This window comes from Lynx canadensis, chromosome F1 (assembly GCF_007474595.2).
Source record: "Lynx canadensis isolate LIC74 chromosome F1, mLynCan4.pri.v2, whole genome shotgun sequence".
Classification (NCBI taxonomy): domain Eukaryota; kingdom Metazoa; phylum Chordata; class Mammalia; order Carnivora; family Felidae; genus Lynx; species Lynx canadensis.
The window spans coordinates 15,363,445-15,375,485 of NC_044319.2; the positions used below are offsets into that span (position 1 = coordinate 15,363,445).

The 12,041-nt window shown below is 40.0% G+C and overlaps 1 protein-coding gene across 1 annotated transcript in view; it reads right to left on the bottom strand.

Annotated features, from left to right (window-relative positions):
- The window catches only part of LOC115504921 (60S ribosomal protein L7a-like), a 122,672-nt gene that overhangs the window by 97,811 nt on the left and 12,820 nt on the right, over window positions 1-12,041 (bottom strand). The window contains 1 exon segment of the mRNA XM_032591684.1: window positions 9,553-9,634. The gene's annotated coding sequence lies outside the window, so the exon portion shown is untranslated.

The window sequence follows — 12,041 nt, forward strand, 5'->3', positions numbered from 1 at the left end:
CACATACTTCTTCAAACTGTTGGCCCCAGGACCCTTCCCCAGTAAAATCACCTCCCATTCTTTTTTAGAGTCTCCATGAGTTGCTTTTATTAATGTGCTCCTCATTTATGCTCTCGTGGCATAAATTATGCTCTCACATTCCTCCACTGCAGCCCTCCCTTGGCTTCTGCCATAGTCCGCCCAGAGTTACTGGGAGAATGTTGGTTCCAGACACAAGAGGTTGCCTCTTACAGGCCCAGGAAGCTACAGACCAATGCAGCACAAAATGGAGCTGACCTCAGCGTGCACCACTCTGGAGACCGGCCATGCTCTGACTGAAATGTGAAGGAAGCCCCTTCCCATTCCTGTTTCCTTTGTCATCTAAGCCTTTTGCCGATAGTCTCTGTCTCCACAGGCCTAAGATTTACAGAACGGCTGGGTGAGCTTTTGGGGAAAGCAGGTAAAAAAAAAAAAAAAAAGAGAGAGAAAGACAAGAAGGCACATAACACACATGATTAAATTCTTTCTATTCCCTACATTTTGCTCCCCAGGAGTTTCCATCTGTTCCAAGTTTCAGCCTTGTCCAAATAGCAAAATCAAAAATGCTTTATGCATATCGACCTTTGCAAATCAACACCTGCTTTACCCAACCCCTTTCTCCAACACAGCAAAGCTGTGATACCAGTTCAGGCCCAACCAATTGCCCTCCCTAACCAACCAACCCACATAAATGTGTGTGTGTGTGTGTGTGTGTGTGTGTGTGTGTGTGTGTGTGTAAACACACATGGAACTAAAAACAGTATTTACCTCTGGGTGGAATTATGGGGGAGTTGTGTTCCTTTTTGATTATTTACCTTTTCTGTTTTTTCTACACAGGATATGGATAATTTATAAGTTTTTCTAACTTAAATTTTAAATTACACTCAAGGCCACACATATATTCTCTTTGGATGGTCAGACTAATGGGAAATTGTTTTTGTTTTTATGAACAAATGCGTAACAAATGCGTAAATTTTCCAGAATAACCATGATCCCTTTTTAAGTGAAAATGAAAATATAACCCTTTACTTTTCTGAGATATTTCATTGTGGATTTTTCTGAGAGATTTAATTGTGGATAGAGACGTGAGGCAAAAGTGGGATTGGTTCTTAGAAGTTAGTGTTGAAATTCTGGTAAAGGATAAGGTCCTTTCAGAAAGAATAAACATGGGTAAGTTTGTTGGGAAAAGAAGTGGACTGGGAGGGGAGCAGAAGAATGAATTAGAGATTGGATAGGTGGATTGGGAAGGAGGAGGAAGACTGATTATGAAGACACAGGAGAGAGGTACCTGGGTGGCTCAGTAGCTTAAGCCTCTGACTCTTGATTTCAGCTCAGGTCATGATCTCACAGTTGTGGGATTGAGCCCCGAGCCCCAGCACAGAACCTGCTTAAGATTTTCTCTCTCTCTCTCCCCCAACATATCCCTGTGCACCGCCCCCCACTCACTCTCTCTCTCAAAAAACAAACAAAAAAACAAACAAACAAAAAAAACACCAGAGAGACAGACGATCCATTGGTGTGGTTGCATACTTGCATTTTAGTGGTAAACTCCACTAGCAATCAGTCAACTTCAAAGTGAAGTTCTTGAATTTTACAACACTTAATCAAGCTTTACCTAGTTAGCCAGGATGTAAAAACCACAAGTAAAACACGAAGTTGAAGGTATTGTTTTAAAAGGACAGCTGTGGTTTCCGTTCACAGACTGCAAGGATAGGGTAGGGGTCTGTCATTGCACTGTGACAGGGGCAGTTGAGATGGAAGTGGAAAGAGAGCACAAAGGAAAGTGCAGTCAAGAGGCAGCTCACTAGCGCCTGTCTCTTCTGCTGACGACAGTGACAAATTGCGGATGAAATGCAAAAAACAACAATCTAAAGCATCTGAAAAGTAAAGAAACCCAGTCATAGTTAGGAGGGGAGTCAAAAGCTGGAAAAGCAATTTGTACAGGGATGGAGCTCCCATTTAAAAAAATTTTTTTAATGCTTATTAATTTTTGAGAGAGGCAGAGAAACAGAGTGTGAGTGAAGAAGGGGCAGAGAGAGAAAGAGACACAGAATCTGAAGCAGGCTCCAGGCTCCAAGCTGTCAGCACAGAGCCCGATGCAGGGCTAGAATCCACGAGCAGCAAGATCGTGACCTGAGCTGAAGTTGGATGCCCAACCAACTGAGCCACCCAGGCGCCCGGGGGGCTCTCATTTCATTTCCTGTTTTTTTTTTTTCACAGTGCTGAACCAAGGGCAGTCATGCAACAGAGCTACAATGGTGGTACCACAGACAGCTAACACCTCAAGAAAGGACCCTGTGTCTGGAAACACTGGGAAAGGCAGTGCCTTGAGCAAAGAATATGGGAGAGAATCTGGGTTTCTTTTCATGTGTGTGTGTGTGTGTGTGCGTGTGTGTGTGTCCCTTCTCTCAGAGCTTCCCAAGGGTGATACCCTAGCAGAATCAGCCAGGGTGTCAAATGGCATGATCAGCTAATACCCAATAAAAACTTTGCTTTATGGTCAAACATTTTTTTTATGGTTCTTGCGGTCCAAAGAGAATTGGAATAAATCACCGGGTAAATTTTCTCTTTTTTCACTCTCTTCTTAGCACCAAAAGTAGTCCTGATTACAAGAACTATGTAGCAGCACAGGAATCCAAGACTCCAAGAGAACCCCACCTATCTGGCCAGAGGACCAAGGAGTCTCTGCAGGTGGGAGAATGTGGGGGAATCCTGAATAGAAGGGAGTTAGAGAGGGGTGCCTGGGTGGTTCAGTCGGTTAAGCATCTGACTTTGACTCAGGTCATGATTTCACAGTTCTCCAGTTAGAGCCCCACATTGGGCTCTCTGCTATCAGGGCGGAGCCCGCTTTTGATCCTCTGTTCCCCCCACCCTGCCCCTCCCCCCGCTTGCTCCCTCTCTCTCAAAAATAAATAAACATTAAAAGAAGAAGAAGGGAGCTAGAGAAGTTGGAGAGAGGGCTCTCCTGACTCTGTGTACAAACTAGCACAAGGCATAGGCTTAATCCTGAGCTGCATATGCATGGAACATATTCAAGGCAGCCTAGCAAAGGTTCCAAAAACACTGGAACTTGACACTGCAGCTATCATGCACAGAATGTAGCCAGACAGTCTGAAATAACCCAGGTAGACTACCTGTTAAAATAATCCAACAAGTCAACATTCTCTGGAGGATTTTAATGGGAATCATTCATATTCAATATTCGAAACGTCTGGGATACAATCCAAAATTACTCAACACACAAAGAACCAAGAAAAGACCAATTTACAAGGGAAAGACAATCAACAAATGCCACCCACTGAGATGACCAAGATATTAGAATAATCAGGTACAGACTTTAAGCAGCTATTATAACATGCTATGAGAAGTAAAAATTAACAATGTTGAAAAAAAGGAAAAAGAAAACAGAAAATACAGGCAGAGAAATAAAAACCGTAAAAAAAAAAAAAAGCCCATCTTACAAAACTAAATGTATGCTAGGCATTTACCCAGATAAGTTAAAGACTTATGTCCACACAAAAACCTGCAGAAGAATGTTTAGAGCAGCTTTATAATTGCTAAATTAGAAGCAGACAAGATGCCCTTTAGCAGGTGAATGGATAAACTGTGGTGCATTCACAAAATGGAATATTATTCATCACTAAAAAGAAATGAGCGCTAAAACCATTAAAACACATGGAAGAAACTTAAGTGCATATTTCTTAGTGAAAGAAGCCCTTCTGAAAAGACTACATACTGTATGATTTCAACTATGAGACATTCTGTAAAAGGCAAATCTATGGATACAGGAAAAAAGATCAGTGGTTACCAACGGCTTAGAGGAGAGGGAGGGATGAATAACTAGAGCACAGAGGATTCTTAGGGCAGTGAAACTATTCTGTACAAAGCTATAAAGGTGGATACATGTCATTATACATTTGTTAAAACCTATGAAATGTATACCAAGAGTGAACCCTAAAGTAAACTGTGGACTTTGGGTGATAAAGATGTATCAATATAGATTCATTGATTGTAACAAAAGACCCACTTTCATGCCAGATGTTGATTATGGGGGAATTTGTGCATGTATAGGGGCAGAAGGCATATGGGAATGCTCTATACTTTCTTCTCAATTTCACTGTGAACCTATAATTGCTCTAAAATGTGAAATTTATTTTTTTAAAGTTTTAAAGAACCAAATTGAAATTTTAGGTGTGAAAAAATACAATGTCTGAAATTGATACTTCAATTGAAGCCTCAAGGGCAAAATGGAGAAGAAAAGAAAGAAGAGTCAGTAAACAGAGTGAAAGATCAATAGAAAGGAGGAAGAGGCAAAACCAGAGGGACAACTGGAAAATAAATAATAAAGCAAATCTAAAAATATCAGTAAGTACATTCAATGTAAATGATCTAAACATACTAATTAACAGTTTGTCAGATTGAATTAAAAATAAACAGTACCACAATATATGCTATCTGTAAGAAACCCACTTCAAGAATAAAAACATAAATGGGTTAAAAGTGAAAAGATGGAAAAAGGAGACATCATGCAGACATTAATCAAAAGACAAATGGGGGGGCGGCGCACCTGGGTGGCTCAGTCGGTTAAGCGTCCAACCCTTGGTTTCAGCTCAGGTCATGATCTCCCAGTTTGTGCGTTCAAGCCCCTCATCGGGCTCAGCGCTGCTGGTGTGGAGCCTGCTTGGGATTCTCTCTCTCTCCTTCTCTCTCTTCCCCTCCCCTTCTCTCTCTCTCTCAAAATAAATAAATCAACTTAAAAAAAAAAGACAAATGGAGTGGCTATATTAGTATCAAAGTAGACCTCAAAACAAGGAATATTATCAGGGATAAAAAAATATATTTCATAATAGAAAAGGGTCAATTCTCTCTCTCTCTCTCTCACACACACACACACACACACACACACACACACACAAATAATAACAACAATCTTGGGGCGCCTGGGTGGCTCAGTCGGTTGAGCGTCCGACTTCGGCTCCAGTCATGATCTCGCGGTCTGTGAGCCCGAGCCCCGCGTCGGGCTCTGGGCTGACAGCTCAGAGCCTGGAACCTGCTTCATATTCTGGGTCTCCCTCTCTCTCTCTCTGCCCTCTCCAGCTCATGCTGTCTCTCTCTGTCTCTCAAAAATAAATAAACACTAAAAAAAAAAAATTAAAAAAAAAAATAATAACAATCTTAAATGTGTATTTAGCTAATAAGAGAGCTTCCAAAAACTGAAAACAGACACAGAAATGGAATGGGAAGTAGATAAATCCACAATTATATTTAGAGCCTTCAACATCTTTTTCACAGTAATTGATAGAAGTAGACAGTCAGTGCCAATATAGAAAACATGAACAATATTATAAACCAGTTGATGTAATTGACATTTCTATAACACTGTACCCAACAGTAACAGAAAACACATTTTTTTGTAAGTATACACGGAACATTCACCATGAAAGACCATATTCTGGGCCATAAAACCAACCTTAACAAATTTAGAATAACTGAAATCATACAAAATATATTCCTGGATCATAATGGGATTGAATTAGACAGTAATAAAAGAAAGATATCTAGTAAATCTCCCAAATATTTGGAAATCAAATAACATACTTCTAAATTATCCATGGGTCAAAGGGAAAGTCACATGGGAAATTGGGGTGGGGGGAACTGAATGAAAATGAAAATACAACAAACATATCAGAATTTGTGGGAGGCACTTAACGCAGTGATTCAAAGGAAATTTATAGCATTAAATGCTTATGTAGGAAAAGAAGACTGTCTTAATTCCATGATCTAATCTTACACTTCAAAAATCTAGGGAAAAAAGAGCAAAATAAACCCAAACCAAGAAAAAGGAAAGGAAATTATGAAGGTAAAAGCTGAAATCAATTAAAATTGAAAATAGAAACAGAATAGAGAAAATTAATAAAACCAAAAGCTGGTTCTTTGAAAAGTTCAGTATAATTGATAAACCTCTCACTAAACTGACCAAGAATAATAGAGAGGACATGAGTTACCAAAATCAGGAATAAAAGAAGGTAAATTACTACTGACCCCACAGACACTAAAAAGATCATAAGGGAAATTCTATGAAAAACTCTATGTTTATAAATTTGATAATATAGATGAAATTCTTTATTTAAAAAAATTTTTTTAATGTTTATTTTTGAGAGAGAGACAGAGACAGAGCGTGAGTGGGGAGGAGCAGAGAGAGGGAGACATGGAATCTGAAGCAGGCTCCAGGCTCTGAGCTGTCAGCACAGAGCCCAATGTGGGGCTCGAACTCACAAGCTGTGAGATCATGACCTGAGCTGAAGTTGGAGCTTAACCGACTGAGCCACGCAGGTGCCCCAGATGAGATTCTTTAGTAAGCAAACTATCAAACTCATTCAGGAAGGAATAGATGCATTTCTATTAAAGAAATCTATTTATTTCTTTTATATATATACATATATATATATGTATATATATAATATTTATTGAAGAAACTGAATTTGTCATTTTAAACCTTCTAAAAAGGACACTCCAGGCCCAGAGGGTAAAGTCAACCAAACACTGATGGAAGAAATAATAATTCTATACACTCTCATCCTGAAAAAGAAGATAAAGGAACGTTTCTCAATTGATTTTGTAAGGTTAGTATTTTATTACCCAATGAAATTACCATATAAAGACATTACAATCAAGAAAATTTCAAATGAATATCCCTCATGAACAAAGATACAAAAATCTTACAAAAAGGGCACCTGGGGGCTCAGTCGGCTTAGCATCCAACTCTTAACTTCGACCCAGATCACGATCTCACTGTTCATGGGATTGAGCCCTACATCAGGCTCTGCACTGGGATTCCCTCTCTCTGCCCCTCCCCTGCTCACGCATGCTCTCTCTCCTTCAAAATAAATAAATAAACTTTAAAAATCTTAAAAAAAAACACAAAAATATCTTACAAATTATTAACAAGTTGAATCCATCAATATATGAAAAAGATAATATGACACAACCAAGTGGGATTTATCCCAGGAATGCAAGGCTTTTTCAACATTTGAAAAGCAATTGGTGCAACTCACCTTGTCAAAAGTCTGAAGAAGAATAACCACATGAGTATCTTACTGGATGCAGGAAAAGCATTAGAATAAATTCAATATCCATTCATGACAGCAACTGTCAGCAAACTCAGAAGGGAACTTCCTTAACCTAATAAAAGGCATCTATGGAAAACCTGAAACTAACTTCTTACTTAATGATGACTCGATGGTTTCCTCCTAAGATTGGGAATGAGGAAAGGATGCCCTCTGACCCCTCCTACTCAACACCGTACTGAATGTCCTAACTGGTATAATAATGCAATAAAAAGAAGTAAAGAACATATAAATTGGAATAGAAAAAAAAAACTTTATTTATAGATAACATGATTGGGTACATCAAAAATTTCAAAGACCTAATGTGCCTGAAACTAGTGAGTTAGCAAGGTGACAGGATACGGGTCAACATACAAAAGTCATCTTATTCCTATATACCAGCAATGAACAACTGGAATTTCAAATTTAAAAAATACTATCTATACTAGTATACAAAATAAGCAAAGTACTCAGGTATAAACCTAATAAAACACGTGCAGAATCTGTCTGCTAAAATCCACATAAGATTGATGGAAGAAACCAAAGAAAATCTAAATAAATGCTGAGACATACAATAGTCAAGGATTGGAAGATTCAAGACTGTCAAGATGACCGTTTTCTCCAAACCAATGTACAGAGTCAGTGCAATCCCAATCACAATTCTGCAGGATTTTTTTGTTGACACAGACAGCTGATTCAAAATTTTATATGGAGAGCCAAAGGAACCATAACAGCCAACAACAAACAAACAAAAATAGAAAAAGAACAAAGTTGGAGGCTTCATACTACCTAATTTCAAGGCTAAACAGCAGTCAAGACACAGTGGTATTAGCAAAAGGATAGAAATATAGATCAATGAGGGGCACCTGGGTGGCGCGGTTGGTTGGGCACCCGACTTCAGCTCAGGTCATGATCTCGCGGTTCGTGAGTTCGAGCCCCGCGTCGGGCTCTGTGCTGACAGCTCAGAACCTGGAGCCTACTTTGGATTCTGTGTCTCCCTCTCTCTGTGCCCCTCCCCCACTCACACTCTGTCTCTCTCTCAAAAATAAAGATTAAAAAAATAAAAAAAGAAAAAAGAACTATAGATTAATGAAATAGAATTGAGGCAACAACAGATGTCGGTGAAGATGCAGAGAAAAAGGATCTCTTTTGCATTGTTGGTGGGAATGAAAGCTGGTGCAGCCACTCTGGAAAACAGTATGGAGGTTCCTCAAAAAACTAAAAATAGAACTACCCTACGACCCAGCAATTGCACTACTAGGTATTTATCCAAGGGATACAGGTGTGCCGTTTCGAAGGGACACATGCACCCCCATGTTTAGAGCAGCACTATCAACAATAGCCAAAGTATGGAAAGAGCCCAAATGTCCATTGATGGATGAATGGATAAAGAAGATGTGGTATATATACACAATGGAGTATTCCTCGGCAATCAAAAAGAATGAAATCTTGCCATTTGCAACTATGTGGATGGAACTAGAGGGTATTATGCTAAGTGAAATTAGTCAGAGAAAGACAAAAATCATATGACTTCACTCATATGAGGACTTTCAGAGACAAAACAGATGAACATAAGGGAAGGGAAACAAAAATAATATAAAAACAGGGAGGGGGACAAAACAGAAGAGACTCATAAATATGGAGAACAAACTGAGGGCTACTGAAGGGGTTGTGGGAGGGGGGATGGGCTAAATGGGTAAGGGGCATTAAGGAATCTACTCCTGAAATCATTGCTTCACTATATACTAACTAATTTGGATATAAATTTTAAAAAATAAAGTTAAGTTATACAAAAAAAAAATTAAAAAAAAAGAAAAAAGAACTATAGATCAATGAAATAGAATTGAGGGTCCAAAAATACACCCTCTATTTAGGGTCAATTGTTCTTTGTTAAAGCTGCAAAGCAGTTCAATGGAGAAAACATGGTATTTTTTAAACAAATAATGCTGAAACATTTGGATATTCAGATGCAAATAAATGCATACATACATAAATGCAAAGATAGGCCTTGATCTATTCCTCACACCTTACACAAAATCAACTTGAAACGGATCATAGGCATAAATGCAAATTAATTTCTAGAAAAAATGTTACTTGCTCTTCTGCATATGAGTCTTTTTTTCCCCCTACAAAAGTCCTGCAATTACCTAACCAGGAGCAGATACCTCACAAAAGAGAGGCCGGCCATGTTCCTTAAAACCTACTCCAATCGCCCTTGTTGCCACTAGACCCATAACTTGGATTACCTTTCAATGTGTTCCAGTGGCCTGTTAGTGACAGCAGGTGCCTCTGCTGAGTCTAGCTTCCCAGATTTGCCCCTTCATCCAGGGAGTCACTACTTGCTCTGCAGAGCATGGATGGGCCAAGATAATCTAAATAGCATGTCCTCCCTGTATACATGTTATGAAACAGCCTAAGGTACACATACCTTCCATCTCTTGCCTTGTTTATTTTCAGTGGTTGTTTCCTCCTTTGACCCACAGTTTCTGGCTCCAATTTAGGACCTAAGGCTGAAGTACAAAACAAACGCAAGTTTGGAAAGGAAGGTGGAAAAGTTTGTTCTAACAGAATTCGTCCACCTGACCACTGAAATACCTAGCCTAGCTTCTTAGTTTTTATTCACTGCTGTCATTAAATATTTATTAAGTAATGACAACAAACTTACTGGGCAAGTAAAACAGATCACATGTTACGTAGCTATAAGAAAATACAAAGCCAAAGCCCCACCCCCCAACCCTCAAGAGTCCATTCTAGATGAAGAGTAAACACATGCCTTTATGTCTTCACAGATTGTGCTTACTGGAGCATTCCCAAACTCTTTTCAGTGGGTGACACACCTCTAGGTGATGGAATTTTCCAGACTCCACGTGGGCAAGGTAGCTGTGCAGACAGAATACCCTAAAAGTGCTTCTGAGGGAAGTAGGGGTTGTCCTCATGCTGGAGGATGACAAAGGTAGATGGTATTTGAAGGAGCAGATGGTTAGAGCACAGCGTCCAGCCCCAGGGAATTGATCTCAGTAAGGCAGCTAGCACTGCTTATCACCCCCGTGCCTCCAGTTGTCCCACAAGCAGGCATTGTTAGTGACTGATATAAAATGGAGTGTGGCCCATGATGGCTATAAGAACTACCCAAATCTTCCTGATTTGAATTCGCTGTTTCTTAATAGGCAGCAAATTATTTTTATTATATGCTTGAATAACCATGTAAAAGAGGGGCACAGGAGTGGCTCAGTCCATTGAACTCTTGATTTAGATTTAGGTCATAATCCCAGGGTCATGGGATCAAGCCCCCATCCAGCTTCATGCTGAATGTGGAGCCTGCTTAAGATTCTCTCCCTCCCTCTGGCCCTCTTCCCCACTCTTGCACTCACTCTCTCTCTCTCTCTCTGAAATAAAAATAAAAAAAAAAAAAAAAAACATGTAAAAGAAAAAATGGGATAGGACAGAAGAAATGTTTAGAGGAAAAGGATGAAAAAATTGAGAAGTAAGGAAAAAGCATTACACTCTAAGTTCACTGAGGTCTTGTACCAACACCTAGCCTATGGCTTGCACATAGAGAGACAAATGCTTGCTGAATGGATGAACAAGTGAATGAGGAGGGGAAAGGGGAGAGAAACTACATGTATGAATAATTTAACTTGGTAACTATTTATAAATATTCAATAAGTCTCTTTAAATAGCAAGTAAATCTGCTTTTATATAAAAAGCCAACACCAATGATATTCCCTTCCAGCTCTTCCAGTCAGAAGTGTGCACTTCCGGAGGCACCTGGGTGGCTCAGTCCATTAGGCGTCCGGCTTCCGCCCAGGTCATGATCTCGCAGTTTGTGAGTTCAAGCCCTGCACTGGGCTCTGTGCTGACAGTTTAGGGCCTGGAACCTGCTTCAGATTCTGTGTCTCCGTCTGCCCCTCCCCTACTCGCACTCTGTCTTTCTCTCTCTCTCTCAAAAATAAAAAAATGTTAAAGCATTAAAAAAAATAAAAAAGAAGTGTGTGCTTCTCACTGGGTAGCCTCTATTTCAAGTGAATCAGCCATATATCCCGCCCAGCTCCCTTTATGATCAAGGTATTGACCCCAGAGATAGGACCATGGAACAGAGCAAAGTTAACAGGTTCCCAACTAGGCCTGAAGCCATGGTTTGGTTTGCCCTGGAACTGTATTCTTAACTAACATGAGATGGAAATGAAGGCTGAATGCTTATTGACAAGAACTGACTACATACGTAAGTGAGTATGCGAAACAATAAACTTATCTGTCCACGGGGAGTCCTGGAAGAGGCAGTCACTGATTGAGTAGCACATGTAAAGACTTTGTTGATAAAGCCTTCATTGTCTAGCTCTCTGTGCAACGAAAGAATTTAGCTTAGCGACACTTGAGCTCAGTATCTAAGGACTACGACAAGCCCACATTCCTTCTCCGTGGAACATAGAGAGCTTCTCTTTCAATGGCTAAATCCCGGCCATTTGCTAAAGATAACTCAGTGCTCAGAAAGCTCAGGAAGAACAAATGGCAGAGAAAGAGAGCACTGCCTCTGCTAAACACCCCATTCTGTATGTCCAGATTTATGTCTATATGCCACCTACATATCACACAGTCTGAAAGTTAAGGAAGGAGACAAGGCTGACAGGTGTGGGACTGAAAACAGTCACCATAGATATGGCTCTGGCTCTTTAGGACGAATTCTTCTATGTAAGAGACTGAAAATTACTTCTCAAATTTAGTTTTTTTAATGTTTATTTATTTTTGAGACAGAGAAAGACAGAGCATGAATGGGGGAGGGTCAGAGAGAGGGAGACACAGAATCTGAAACAGGCTCTGGGCTCTGAGCTGTCAGCATGGAGCCCGACGTGGGGCTCGAACTCACAGACTGCGAGATCATGACCTGAGCCGAAGTCGGACGCTTAACCGACTGAGCCA